This window comes from Haematobia irritans, chromosome 3, assembly GCF_050003625.1.
Source record: "Haematobia irritans isolate KBUSLIRL chromosome 3, ASM5000362v1, whole genome shotgun sequence".
NCBI lineage: Eukaryota > Metazoa > Arthropoda > Insecta > Diptera > Muscidae > Haematobia > Haematobia irritans.
The window spans coordinates 84,175,761-84,191,485 of NC_134399.1; positions in this window are offsets into that span (position 1 = coordinate 84,175,761).

Sequence of the window (15,725 nt, forward strand, 5' to 3'; positions counted from 1 at the left end):
TGTATGCTTTAATTAAGATTATATGTTTTAATTAAAAATCTAGATTCAGTAACACTTGAAATATAATGTAAGCCTATGCAAAGAAAGAAAACAAATGTACCAAGTAATTTACGAAGTAACTCCCAACTGAAATTATGTAGATTTATATTTCATTAGATATACAAATTAAGATTATAATAATACAGTCCACTAAGCCCCCGGCAGAATGTTCAAAACAAATATGCTTTGAACATGGAATATCACTATCGCTAATATTCCTGATAATAAAATATGTCCCTAAAATGATATGAAGGGCACTTTAGCCATTATCCACTTGAGATAACGTACGTTAAGTGCATCTAGTTGTCTTAGGGTGGTCTATTATCAGTGCCTTGCGTGTGTTGTGTTTTATGATCTTATTTCATAAGAAGATCCTAATGAAACGCAGCGGCATATGTGTGTTTATGAAGAGAGCTAGAAGAATGATAACAGATTGTTGTTATCTTGTTCTATAGTAGGTTAAGATTTTCAATATTCTAGATATAAGTTTTAGTCAATAAAGTAATTAGTATTCATTTGGAATCTTAGTATGAAAAAACTACTCAACACGTTTGTTTCGATTACAAACAACAATAAACACTTGCTTAAATGATTATGTGAGAAAATCCCATACAAGTGTAAATTCACTTGGGTGGGTTAAATCGTCAACTCTTTTTATTACGCTCGGGTGTAATGCATGCAAATTGCTCCATCATATCTATGTATAATCTTGGAAGTATTTCCCGTACTTTTCTGTGGTTAAACTGAATCACTAGTCTTGCCATCATAATCATCATGGAGTAGGTTTTCAAACCATATGGCATACGATGATCATCTTGTTCATATGTAAATTAGTTGCATGCAGCCTTGTAATCCATCGTTTGGTTAATTGAGTTGTCATAGGTTTTTCTGCAACCATTTTAGAGGTTATGTGAAAAAAGCATCTAAAAATCAAGTTTATTCTGGTATGTGCTGCTAATTTAGAATTCATTCATTGTAAGATCTCTGAATAGGTACCAATTTGGTGTGGTTTACATTGGCCCAAGGCTTTCGTGTAACACATTTAAAAATTTCGTTGGATTTTCTGCGATAGAATTACCAGTACTAAATCATTTTGAAGACAACAATGGCATGATATTCTTTGCATAAGATATAGAATTTCCGAAATGTAGGCAATTATCTCTGCCATGCTCCCTTTTAACGTGGTCTAATAAAACTACACGCAAAGAAGGAATGTGATCACCTCAATCAAACATATTTCAAGAACAAAATGTTATTTTTGTATGGTGACCATGTAACATGTTTGTCATTAAAATGTTATTTTATCGTCAAATATAACCTGCTTGCCGAAATCAGATACATGATTTCCGAGAAAATAACATGGTTGCGAAAACCATGTTACATGGTCACCACCCAAAAATAACATTTTGTTCTTAAAACATGTTTGAGGTGATCATATTCCTTCTCTGGGTGTAAAAACAAATTATGATAAATTGTGTATTTGTGGTTTTCTCAAATATACTTATATAATCTATATATAAAATCAATGATTTTTATACCATTCACCTCTATTGTGGTAAAAGGTATAATACGTATGTGCATTTGTACGTATCGCCAGTCTGGGACCCATCGTTTAATATACCGATCGTCTTAAATTGAATTCTCAGTCGATTTATCGATGTCCGTCTGTCTGTTCATGTTTTTTGTGTTCTCGCAATTTAAATCCGATCATCCTCAAATTTGGTTCAGAGTATAATATCGGCTCAAAGACGATCCCTATTGATTTGAAAAAATAGGTTAAGATTTGATATACACTGGAAAAACAGTGAACCCACCAGGAAGAAAAATTTTGATTAATTTTAGTAAATTTAAATTATTTTTAGAAAATTTTAACTAAACAGTATAACAAACGCTGACGTCACAAAAATAAATATTTTTAGACAAATTCAAGAAAATTTATTAAGCATAATTGATTTTTTTCACTTGTCAAAGAAAATTTTATAGTTGGAAGAAAAAAAATTGACCTCAAAATTGCAAGAATGTCTTTAGTGTATTACAAAGTTCAAGGTGGGCGCATTTGTAGTAATATTTACAAATTTAAAGAAATAATGAACTATTTTGTGAGCATTACGAATTTTGTAAATCTTTATGCTTCATTTGTGTATAATTTTCCCCCGTTTTTATACCCACCACCATAGAATGGTGACGGGGGTATAATAAGTTTGTCATTCCGTTTGTAACACATCGAAATATCGATTTCCAACTATATAAAGTATATATATATATTCTTGATCAGGGAGAAATTCTAAGACGATATAAGCATGTCCGTCTGTCTTTCTGTTGTAATCACGCTACAGCCTTCAATAATGGCGCTATCGTCCTGAAATTTGGCACAGATTCGTATTTTGTTGGCAGGCAGGTCAAGTTCGAAGATGGGATATATCGGTCCAAGTTTTGATATAGTCCCCATATAAATCGACCCCAAATCGGGGTCTTGGGCTTTTAAAACCCGTAGTTTTTATCCAATTTGCCTGAAATTGGAAATCTAGAGGTGTTTTAAGACCACAAAAGAGTGTGCCGAAAATTGTGCCTTTGGGTCCATGTTTTGGTAGAGCCCCCATATAGACCGATTTCCGGATTTTGTTTCTTGGGCGTCCAAAAACTGTATTTTTTATCCAATTTGCCTGAAACTGAAAATCTAGAGGTATTTTAGGACCAAAGATTGGTGTGTCGAAAATGGGGTGTATCGGTCCATGTTTTGATATAGACCCCCATATATACCGATCTCCCGATTTTATTTCTTGGGCGTCTAGAAACTGTATTTACAACCCGATTTGTCTTAAATTGGAAATCTAGAGGTGTTTTGGGACCATAAAGAGGTGTGGCGAAAATGGGATGTATCGGTCCATGTTTTCGGACAGCCCCCATATAGACCGATCTCCAAATTTTATTTCTTGTGCTTCTAGAAACTGTATTTACTATCCGATTTGCCTGATATTTGAAATCTAGAGGTATTTTAAGACCACAAATAGATGTGTCGAAAATGGGGAGTACTGGTTCATGTTTTGGTATAGCTCCCATATAGACCGATCTCCCGATTTTACTTCTTGGGCGTCTAGATAGTGTATTTTCTATCCGATTTGCTTGAAATTGAAAATCTAGAGGTATTTTAAGACCACAAATAGGTGTGTCGAAAATGGGGAGTATCGGTCCAAGTTTTGATATATCTGCCATATAAACCGGTCCCCCGATTTGGGGTCTTGAGCTTCTAGAAACTGTAGTTTTTATTCGATTTGTCTAAAATTGGTAATCGAGATGTATTTTGTATCGGTCCATGTTTCGTTGTAGCCCCCATATAGATCGAACACCGAAATTTACTTCTTGGACTTAAAGAAGCCGTAGTTTTTATCAAATTTTGGTATAGCCAATTATCAAATTTGGTATAGATCGCCCGATTTTAGATTTCGTAGTTTTTACCCAATTTGTCTGAAATTGGAATTCTAGAGGTATTTTTGAGTATTGGTGCATGTTTTGGTATAACCCCCATATAAACCCACCTCCCGGATTTATTTCTTGGGCTGCTAGAATCTGTAGTTTTTATCCACTTTGCCTGAAAATGTAAATATACTGGTATTTTAGACCCTCAAAAATTTGTATCGCATTTATTTCTACCGGTCCATTATGTAACACATTGATCGATCGACCGATTTCACTTCTTGAGGGTATAGCAGGAGCACTGATTACACCCAGAAAAAAGGGGCTCTAATGCCAACTGAACTTTATTTTAGTTCATGAAGATTAGTTGATTTTAGTTAAATTTTGCACAATATGAGTAAATGTTCCTTATTTGAATAATTTTTTGCTAACTTCAATGACGTGAACTAAAAATAAGAAAAAAAGTTGTATACACAGAAAAAAATATCACCAAAATATTTCCAATTAAAAAGTTAATTGAAGTTGAAATTTTTTTCAATTAATAAATTAATTGGTACAATTAACTTTTTAATCAAGATAGAAACATTAAGTTAATTTAGTCAATGATTGAACATTTTAAAATTTTTAATTAAAAAGTTAATTGATACAATTAACTTTTAATCAAATTCGGAAGACTAAGTCAGTTATAAAAGTGATTAAATTTTTGATTAATTTTTTTTTTTTTTTTTGAAACAATCAATTGTTAATCCAACTAAAAATTCTAAGCCAATTCAGAATGTAATGGAAAATAGTTACCTTTGTTTAATTACTAAATTAATTGAGTTTTGCAATCAACAACAATTAAGTTTTTAATTGAATCAATTAAAAACTTAATTGAAATTTGGTAATGAAATCAATTAATTTTTTAATCAAGAATTTTTTCTATGCCCAATTAAAACTGTGCTTGATACTATCATTTTCGTGATTGAAGACTTTTCAATTAAAAAATTAATTGGATCAATTAATTTCGTGATTGAATCAGAAAAAAATTTTTTTGTGTGTACAAATATAGTTAAAATTTTCTATAATAAACCTACATTTTCTTCCACGGTGGGTTCACTTTTTATTGGGTGCATAAAAATTGCTTGAAACTAAAAGTAAAATTTCCAGATTTTACTCCTCGTTATCATTTAACGATTGCACTACCGTGGTGCAATGGTTAGCATGCCCGCCTTGCATACACAAGGTCGTGGGTTCGATTCCTGCTTCGACCGAACACCAAAAAGTTTTTCAGCGGTGGATTATCCCACCTCAGTAATGCTGGTGACATTTCTGAGGGTTTCAAAGTTTTTCGAAGTGGTTTGACAGCCGTTCGGACTCGGCTATAAAAAGGAGGTCCCTTGTCATTGAGCTTAACATGGAATTGGGCAGCACTCAGTAATAAGAGAGAAGTTCACCAATGTGGTATCAGAATGGACTGAATAGTCTAAGTGAGCCTGATACATCGGGCTGCCACTTAACCTAACCTAACCTATCATTTAAATAATGGCGGTAAAAATCTACGGATTTAAGATTTCAAATCAAGGCTTTTTTCATCATTTACACGATATGTTTATGATTTCTCTAAAATTCAAACAAAATTGGTTCTTATAAATACAGAATCTGATCTAGTTTTCATAGGTAGAATCTTTAAATTTATCTTCGGGAAGTGTACTGGTTGAATTGATCTGCTTGGGAGAATATCTGTCATCAAACCCCCTTAAATCCACACATATTATCAAGATACCCGCACCGACGAAAAATTGTCAAAGGAAACTATTATATTTGATTCATGGTGGTGGGTATTTAAGATTCGGCCCGGTCGAACTTACTACTGTATATACTTGTTTAATAACATTGTGTTCCAACACAGTCCATTAGCCGTCTTAAATTATATGTCTATAGATTTAAAAATTTTATAGAAGTCGAACAAATTATGTCCAGACTCGGTCAGACATAAACATATACCTTTATTTAAAGCACTCAACAAATTTTAAATATTTGAAATGGCGTATCGAAAATATAGGTCTTTAAAGTAGTGCAATTTCGTGAATTGCAGTTAAAAAGTACACCACACTCAAAAAACATTTACTTGGAACCAAAGATTTTGACCTTCCTTTAAGGAATTTGTTATTGATTCCGAGCCAAATATGCGGATTCTTTAAAATAAGAACATTTTTTTGCGACCTATCTGGCTTTAAATCTAGGATCTATAAAATTAAAATTAGGATACAGATCTCATTTTCTGGTATATTAATAAAGCTATTCACGTACAAACAATTGCCAGTTTAAAAATCCAAATTATGACGGATACTTCGAGGTAAAAAATATTTTCTTAATTCCAAAAAAACTTTGAACCAAAGATGCAAAGTCGTCAAAATAAGTCTTAGTCTATATTTGAAGCGTTTTTATCTTAAATCTAAAGATTCAATATTTGAGTTAATTTAACCCTTCGTTGCATGATTTAATTTGAGTAACGCTAAAATTTTTTTGGTATGTTAGAATTGTTGTATATGGAGTAAACCAATTTTCGTTCAATTTCGATCAGTGGAGGAAAAGTTACGTAACATTGCATATATGCAATTTCATGCAGATAATCAATTTCTTTAATACACCATGTTATCTCTAGATACGACACGTAGGGGAGGAATATGATCAAATCAAATATGTTTTTAGGGAATAAATTTATTGTTGGATGGGGAAAATGGAATATTTTTATTAAAAACTAGTATATACAGTAGTAAGTTCGGCCGGGCCGAATCTTAAATACCCACAACCATGAATCAAATATTATAGCTTCCTTTGAAAATTTCAGGGGGGTTTGATGACAGATATTTTCCCAAGCAGATCAGTTCAACCAGTACGCTCCCCACAGATAAATGTTAAGATTTTACGTATGAAGACTAGATCAGATTCTGAATTTATAAAAACCATTTTTTGTTTGAGTGTTAGAGGAAACATAAACATCTCTTGTAAGAGCAAAAAAAATGACGAAATAACGCCTTGATTTTAAATCTAAAATCTGTGAATTTTCACCCCAATTATTTAAATGACTACGAGAAGTAAAATCTGGAAATGTTGCATTCAGTTTGAAGCAATTTTCATAATCAGTGCGCCTTCCATACCCTCAATGAATGAAATCGGTCTATATGGAGGCCTTACCAAATGGACCAATAAAACTAAATCATATACACTTTTTTATGGGTATAAAATGCCAGTATATTTTCAATTTGTGGCGAATCGGATAAAAACTACAATTTCTAAAAAACATAGGAGTTAAATAGGGAGTTCGGTGTAATGGGGGCTATACCAAAACATGGAAGGATACACACCGTATTCAGCGCACTTAATTGTAGTTCTAGAAACTAGACCCCAAATCGGAGGGCCGGTTTATAAGGGGGCTATATCAAAAACTGTACCGATACTCAATATATTCGGTACACCCCTTTATGGTCCTAGAATACCTCTAGATTTCCAATTTCAGGCAAATTGGGTAAAAACTACCGATTCTTGAAGCCCAAGGAGTAAAATCGGGAGATCGGTCTATATGGGGGCTATATCAAAACATGGACCGATAATCACCATTTTCGACACATCTCTTTATTTTCCTAGAATACCTCTAGATTTCCAATTTCAGGCAAATTGGGTAAAAACTACGGTTTCTAGAAGCACAAGAAGTAAAATCGGGAGATCGGTCTATATGGAGGCTATATCAAAACATGGACCGGTAATCACCATTTTCGACTCACGTCTTTATGGTACTAGAATACCTTTAGATTCCAAATTTCAGGCAAATTGGATAAAAACTACGGATTCTAGAAGCCCAAGAAGTAAAATCGGGATATCTATCTATATGGGGGCTATATCAAAACATGTACCGGTAATCACCATTTTCGGTACACTTTTTGATAGTCCTAAAATACCTCTAGATTCCAAATTTCAGGCAAATTGGATAAAAACTACGGATTCTAGATGCCCAAGAAGTAAAATCGGGAGATCGGTTTATATGGGGGCTATATCAAAAAATGTACCGGTAATCACCATTTTCGGTACACTTTTTGATGGTCCTAAAATACGTCTAGATTTCCAATTTCAGGCAAATTGGATAAAAACTACAGTTTTTATAAGTCCAAGACCCCAAATCGGGAGGTCGGTTTATATGGGGACTATATCAGAACTTGGACCGATATAGCCCATCTTCGAACTTGACCAGCCTGCAAACAAAAGACGAATCTGTGCCAAATTTCGGGACGATAGCGCCATTATGGAAGGCTGTAAAGTGATTACAACAGACAGACGGACAGACGGACATGCTTATATCGGCTTAGAATTTCTCCCTGATCAAGAATATATATACTTTATATAGTCGGAAATCGATATTTCGATGTGTTACAAACGGAATGACAAACTTATTATACCCCAGTCACCATTCTATGGTGGTGGGTAAAAAAATGTTTTTTCTTCAAAGATAAAATGTTTGCTAAAATCTGATACATAATTTCCGAGAAAATAGTATGGTTGCGACAAACATGTTACATGTTCTCCACCGAAAAATAACATTTTACTTTTAAAACATGTTTGAGGTGATAATATTCCTTCTCGGGGTGCAATGTTAAAAGTCAATATTTTGGGATTCTAAATAAATTCCGGTTTTTTATGCACAGCTAGTTCCGCATTTGTGCATTTAACACAAAGGGAAGTGAACTTGGAGAACGCGATTCTGTAGAGGTGGGACCGTTTGGCGGTGGAACAGTGTAACGGTCGGAAGGGCGACGATACTTCTAAGGGGTGACCCAAAAAGAAAAAGACTGGAGAACTACTTAAAGAAAAGAGGATGACGAACAGAAACGTTACACAAATCATTACCGGGAACAATGGTGGCACCTCTGTGCCGAGTAAGAGCAGCAGATGATTGTGTGTGCAGCCGTATTTTGACGAAAAAGAGACCTTGGGACTCTGTGCGCTTTTACAAGATATAGAAAACGCCATATCGGAGATGATTCTGTTTGATGGAAAGAAAGAGCGTACCACAAGCTGAAAACTGGTTTTGGTATATGTCAGCCTATATGATACACGGAAATCTGGACCCTCTTTCTACCTTGGTTATCTATGTTAGGTATAGTGGCGACCCATAACTTAATTTTCACTTAGACTTTTCAGTCAATTATGATACCACAGTGGTGAACTTCTGGTTATCACTGAGTGCAGTTCGATTCTATATTAAGCTCTATAAACGAATTCGAACGGTCTTTCACCAAAATGTGAACACCTAAAATTGTCACCAACATTATTGACATTGGGATAGACCACCGCATAAAAATTTTGAACCAATCTCATCTATCCATCACGATGAAAACACATGTAACAATTACAACCCAGCAGCTTGTATGTTTTACGACTCTCTAACGATTTAGGCCAAGGATGAACGCGAATCTTCTCTTACATGTTGTGCTTCTTCTACGACCTCGATTTTTATACCCTCCATCATAGGATGGGGGTATATTAACTTTGTCATTCCGTTTGTAACACATCGAAATATTGCTCTAAGACCCCATAAAGCATATATATTCTGGGTCGTGGTGAAATTCTGAGCCGATCTAAGCATGTCCGTTCGTCCGTCCGTCCGTCTGTTGAAATCACGCTAACTTCCGAACGAAACAAGCTATCGACTTGAAACTTGGCACAAGTAGTTGTTATCGATGTAGGTCGGATGGTATTGAAAATGGGCCATATAAGTCCACTTTTACGTATAGCCCCCATATAAACGGACCCTCAGATTTGGTTTGTGGAGCCTCTAACAGAAGCATATTTCATCCGATCCGGCTGAAATTTGGTATATGGTGTTGCAACCATGCAAAAATTGGTCCAGATCGGTCCATAATTATATGTAGCCCCCATATAAACCGATCCCCAGATTTGGGTTGCGGAGCTTCTAAAAGAAGCATATTTCATCCGATCCGGCTGAAATTTGGTACATGATGTTGGTATACGGTCTTTAACAACAATCATGCAAAAATTGGTCCACATCGGTCCATAATTATATATAGACCCCATATAAACCGATCTCCAGATTTGGCTTGCGAAGCCTCAAAGAGATGCAAATTGCATCCGATCCGGCTGAAATTTGGTACATGATGTTGGTATATGGTCTCTAACAACCTTGCAAAAATTGGTCCACATCGGTCCATAATTATATATAGCGCCCATATAAACCGATCTCCAGATTTGGCTTGCGAAGCCTCAAAGAGAAGCAAATTGAATCGGATCCGGCTGAAATTTGGTATATGGTCTCTAACAACCATGCAAAAATTGGTCCACATCGGTTCATAATTATATATAGCCCCCATATAAACCGATCTCCAGATTTGGCTTGCGAAGCCTCAAAGAGAAGCACATTGCATCCGATCCGGCTGAAATTTGGTACATGATGTTGGTATATGGTCTCTAACAACCTTGCAAAAATTGGTCCACATCGGTTCATAATTATATATAGCCCCCATATAAACCGATCCCCAGATTTGGCTTGCGAAGTCTCCAAGAGAAGCAAATTTCATCCAATCCGGTTGTAAATTTGAACATGGTGTTAGTATATGATCTTTAACAACCGTGCCAGAATTGGTCCATATCGGTCCATAATTATAAAGGGTGATTTGTTAAGAGCTTGATAACTTTTTTTTTAAAAAAAACGCATAAAATTTGCAAAATCTCATCGGTTCTTTATTTGAAACGTTAGATTGGTCCATGACATTTACTTTTTGAAGATAATTTCATTTAAATGTTGACCGCGGCTGCGTCTTAGGTGGTCCATTCGGAAAGTCCAATTTTGGGCAACTTTTTCGAGCATTTCGGCCGGAATAGCCCGAATTTCTTCGGAAATGTTGTCTTCCAAAGCTGGAATAGTTGCTGGCTTATTTCTGTAGACTTTAGACTTGACGTAGCCCCACAAAAAATAGTCTAAAGGCGTCAAATCGCATGATCTTGGTGGCCAACTTACCGGTCCATTTCTTGAGATGAATTGTTCTCCGAAGTTTTCCCTCAAAATGGCCATAGAATCGCGAGCTGTGTGGCATGTAGCGCCATCTTGTTGAAACCACATGTCAACCATGTTCAGTTCTTCCATTTTTGGCAACAAAAAGTTTGTTAGCATCGAACGATAGCGATCGCCATTCACCGTAACGTTGCGTCCAACAGCATCTTTGAAAAAATACGGTCCAATGATTCCACCAGCGTACAAACCACACCAAACAGTGCATTTTTCGGGATGCATGGGCAGTTCTTGAACGGCTTCTGGTTGCTCTTCACTCCAAATGCGGCAATTTTGCTTATTTACGTAGCCATTCAACCAGAAATGAGCCTCATCGCTGAACAAAATTTGTCGATAAAAAAGCGGATTTTCTGCCACTGATTTTGGTAATAAAATTCAATGATTTGCAAGCGTTGCTCGTTAGTAAGTCTATTCATGATGAAATGTCAAAGCATACTGAGCATCTTTCTCTTTGACACCATGTCTGAAATTCCACGTGATCTGTCAAATACTAATGCATGAAAATCCTAACCTCAAAAGAATCACCCTTTATATAGCCCCCATATAAAACGTTCTCCAGGTGTGACCTCCGGAGCCTCTTGGAGGAGCAAAATTCATTCGATCCGGTTCAAATTAAGGGGTGATACGGTCAAAATTTGGTCAAGGGAAAACGCGTGTAAATCGGTGAAATCGTATATTTAAAAAATCAAATTAAATTTCTTTTTCAAGTTCAATTAGTATAAAATTCAGGAAAAATATTCAGTTAGGCTTTCGCTTTTCCAAATCCGAATTGCCGGGCCTCACGCTTGATACCTGCCATCAGATTTTGTACAGCCACCTTGTCCACCTTCTTCGCCGCAGAAAGCCAGTTTGCCTTGAACTGCTGCTCGTCCTTAGCAGTTTTTTTTGGTCTTCTTTAGGTTCCGCTTGACAATAGCCCAGTATTTCTCAATTGGGCGGAGCTCTGGCGTGTTGGGAGGGTTCTTGTCCTTGGGAACCACCTGCACGTTGTTGGCGGCGTACCACTCCATGGCCTTTTTACCGTAATGGCAAGATGCCAAATCCGGCCAAAACAGTACGGAACAACCGTGTTTCTTCAGGAAAGGCAGCAGACGTTTATTCAAACACTCTTTCACGTAAATTTCTTGGTTGACAGTCCCGGAAGCTATGCTTTTCAAGCCACAGGTACAGATGGCTTGCCAAACCAGATATTTCTTTGCGAACTTTGACAGTTTTATGTGCTTGAAAATATCTGCTACCTTTCCCCTTGCTTTTGCCGTATAAAACTCCTGTCCCGGAAGCTGCTTATAGTCGGCTTTGACGTACCACGCAGTCAAACTTCGTCAGCATCGTCGTGTACAGCCTCCGGGATCGCGCTTTGGCCGTCGTATTTTGTTAATCATCGCGATTTGGAGTCACTACCTTCTTGTAAGTCGATAGTCCGGCTCGTTTTTTGGTTCGATGCACGGTTGTAGACGATACACCCAGCTTATTTGCGGCATCTCGGAGAGAGAGGTTAGGGTTTCGCTTGAAACTACCGGCAACTCTCTTTGTCGTCTCAGCGGCTTCCGGTTTTCGATTTCCCCCCGATCCAGACTTCCTGGCTGTCGACAAACGTTCCCTAAACACTTTAATTACATTTGTAAGGGTTGATTTGGCAACTTTTAGCGATTTTGCCAGCTTTGCGTGCGTGTAGCTCGGATTTTCGCGATGCGCGAGCAAAATTTTGATACGCTGCTCTTCTTGCTTGGACGGCATTTTGACAACTGAAGAGTGAATTCCAAAATCAAAATAGGAGCAACATTCTACACACACACACCTTCAAAATGAGGGGTGTTCAGGTTTTTTAAATGCAAAATTGAAAGAAATACGTCAATTTTATATTGACCAAATTTTGACCGTATCACCCTTTAGCAACGTGGTGTTACTAAATGGTCGCTAACAACCATACCAAAATTGGTCCAATCACACAAAAATTGGTCCATATCGGTTCATAATCATAGTTGCCACTAGAGCCAAAAATAATCTACCTAAATTTTATTTATATAGAAAATTTTGTCAAAATTTTATTTCTATAGAAAATTTTGTCAAAATTTTATTTCTATAGAAAATTTTGTCAAAATTTTATTTCTAGAGAAAATTTGGTCAAAATTTTATTTCTATAGAAAATTTTGTTAAAATTTTATTCGGTTCATAATATAATTTTCATCATTGTCAACATTTTATTTCTATAGAAAATTTTGTCAAAATTTTATTTCTATAGAAAATTTTGTTCAAATTTTATTCGGTTCATAATCATGGTTGCCACTCGAGCCAAAAATAATCTACCAAGATTTTATTTCTATAGATTATTTTGTCAAAAGTTTATTTCTATAGAAAATTTTGTTAAAATTTTATTTCTGTAGAATTTTTTGTCAAAATTTTCTTTCTATAGAAAATTTTGTCAAAATTTTTATTTCTATAGAAAATTTTGTGAAAATTTTATTTTTATATAAAATTTTGTTAAAATTTTATTTCTGTAGAAAATTTTGTCAAAATTTTATGTCTACTTTGTTAAACTGAATTATATACGTATTGGATCGATCTTTTTTGATTTGATATATACCACGTATGGACTTACATACAATTTAGAAGATGGTGTTAGGAGGTTTTAAGATACCTTGCCATCGGCAAGCGTTACCGCAACTTAAGTAATTCGATTGTGGATGTCAGTGTTTAGAAGAAGTTTCTACGCAATCCATGATGGAGGGTACATAAGCTTCGGCCTGGCCGAACTTACGGCCGTATATACTTGTTATAGTGTATAAATTGCGCATCCTAAAATTGAGGTTGCGTAATCTTTAATGCCACGTAAATATTTTTTCAGTGCTGGGAAATATCAAAATTGGTGTACAATTTAGTTCAATATTAGCTAATTCATTATTACTATAAAACAGTTTACTATTTTTTTTGTACGTTGAAAATAGAATGCCAATATTGTTATGCTCCCCATTCTATAGTGGTAGCCTGTGTTGACACGCTGAAGAAACCCATTGAAGCAGAATGGGCCAAAAAAGCCGTTGGTTACATTCATAGATGTTTCACATCGAGAAAGTTTAGACCATTTCTTCATATGTTTGTCATTGGAATCAATAAGGAATATTATCCCAAAACAAGGTAAGGCGTAAGCGTATTTTACCAGAATACAGCTTTAAATTACTGGCGAAACTAGAAAATTTTAACTTAAGAAGTTTGCTAATGTTTTTGCAACAATCTGGTTCGATCAACGGAAGAAAATAATTTAGTAGGTTGAGCGGTTAAAACTAGAAGTTTCCATAGATAATAAAGGGTGATTTGTTAAGAGCTTGATAAATTTTTTTTTAAAAAAAACGCATAAAATTTGCAAAATCTCATCGGTTCTTTATTTGAAACGTTAGATTGGTCCATGACATTTACTTTTTGAAGATAATTTCATTTAAATGTTGACCGCGGCTGCGTCTTAGGTGGTCCATTCGGAAAGTCCAATTTTGGGCAACTTTTTCGAGCATTTCGGCCGGAATAGCCCGAATTTCTTCGGAAATGTTGTCTTCCAAAGCTGGAATAGTTGCTGGCTTATTTCTGTAGACTTTAGACTTGACGTAGCCCCACAAAAAATAGTCTAAAGGCGTCAAATCGCATGATCTTGGTGGCCAACTTACCGGTCCATTTCTTGAGATGAATTGTTCTCCGAAGTTTTCCCTCAAAATGGCCATAGAATCGCGAGCTGTGTGGCATGTAGCGCCATCTTGTTGAAACCACATGTCAACCAAGTTCAGTTCTTCCATTTTTGGCAACAAAAAGTTTGTTAGCATCGAACGATAGCGATCGCCATTCACCGTAACGTTGCGTCCAACAGCATCTTTGAAAAAATACGGTCCAATGATTCCACCAGCGTACAAACCACACCAAACAGTGCATTTTTCGGGATGCATGGGCAGTTCTTGAACGGCTTCTGGTTGCTCTTCACTCCAAATGCGGCAATTTTGCTTATTTACGTAGCCATTCAACCAGAAATGAGCCTCATCGCTGAACAAAATTTGTCGATAAAAAAGCGGATTTTCTGCCAACTTTTCTAGGGCCCATTCACTGAAAATTCGACGTTGTGGCTCGTTAGTAAGTCTATTCATGATGAAATGTCAAAGCATACTGAGCATCTTTCTCTTTGACACCATGTCTGAAATCCCACGTGATCTGTCAAATACTAATGCATGAAAATCCTAACCTCAAAAGAATCACCCTTTAGGTACTTTTAGTTTTTTTAGGTATCACAGTGGACTGAATTGTCTAAGCGAGTGTGATAATAAATCGGGCTGCCAATTTATCCTAACCTATCCTAAACGTAGCCTCTAAATATTCCAATTTTTTTAATAAGTCTGAAGCTGTGTCATTTGAACCTTTCTTCTCTATGGAGTTTTTTCTTATCATTTACAATCCTCACATGGGATCAGTTGTTTATACAAGCCGCTATGAAGAGGAACCTTTAGGAAAATTTCGTGTATGCGATCCATGGTTCAATTCAATTCAATTACCAATTGTAATACTCTGCATGGGATAAAAATCTTTAGTTGCATATTAAATAGTGTTGATAGCTCGTCACATATGATGATGATCATTACGGGTTTAAATTTGCGGATTTTTAGCATAACAATAAGAGAAACCCAAAAACAAAAGTGAGTGAGAGCACATCATTTGGCCTGGAGGTGATATTAGCGCCTACTTTGCAAATATTGCACATGTGTACACGGTATGATTTCTCTATCAGCTCGAACTCAATACCAAAGCAATTTATGCACTTGCGCGCATGCGCAACGTTTGCATGCAAAGACTCAGTGGTTCAGTGTTTCTTTGTTGGTTGCTGATGATGGGCAGTAGTACTTAACTGTTTGGCTGTGGTCGAGTTGGCTTTTCATTTAGCTCAACGTGGTCAACTATGTTTAGAGCATGGAACAGAAGCGCTTGTTGTTCGACCATTTCAAACAACCGTTGAAGAGTTGTTTGCTTGGAAGTTTTCTTCCATTACTTTGTTTAGGGTTTCGTGTTTTTGTTTATTTTACTCGCATATGAACATACTAGCCTTAGGCTATAAATAACAACAATTGGTAATTGAGCCATATTTACACAAATTTAGCAGCGCTTAGGACCAAGCTGGAAGCTATACGCGTCTTTGGAGCCCCAACATTTGGTGAAGAATTCATGGCATTATTGATTCTTT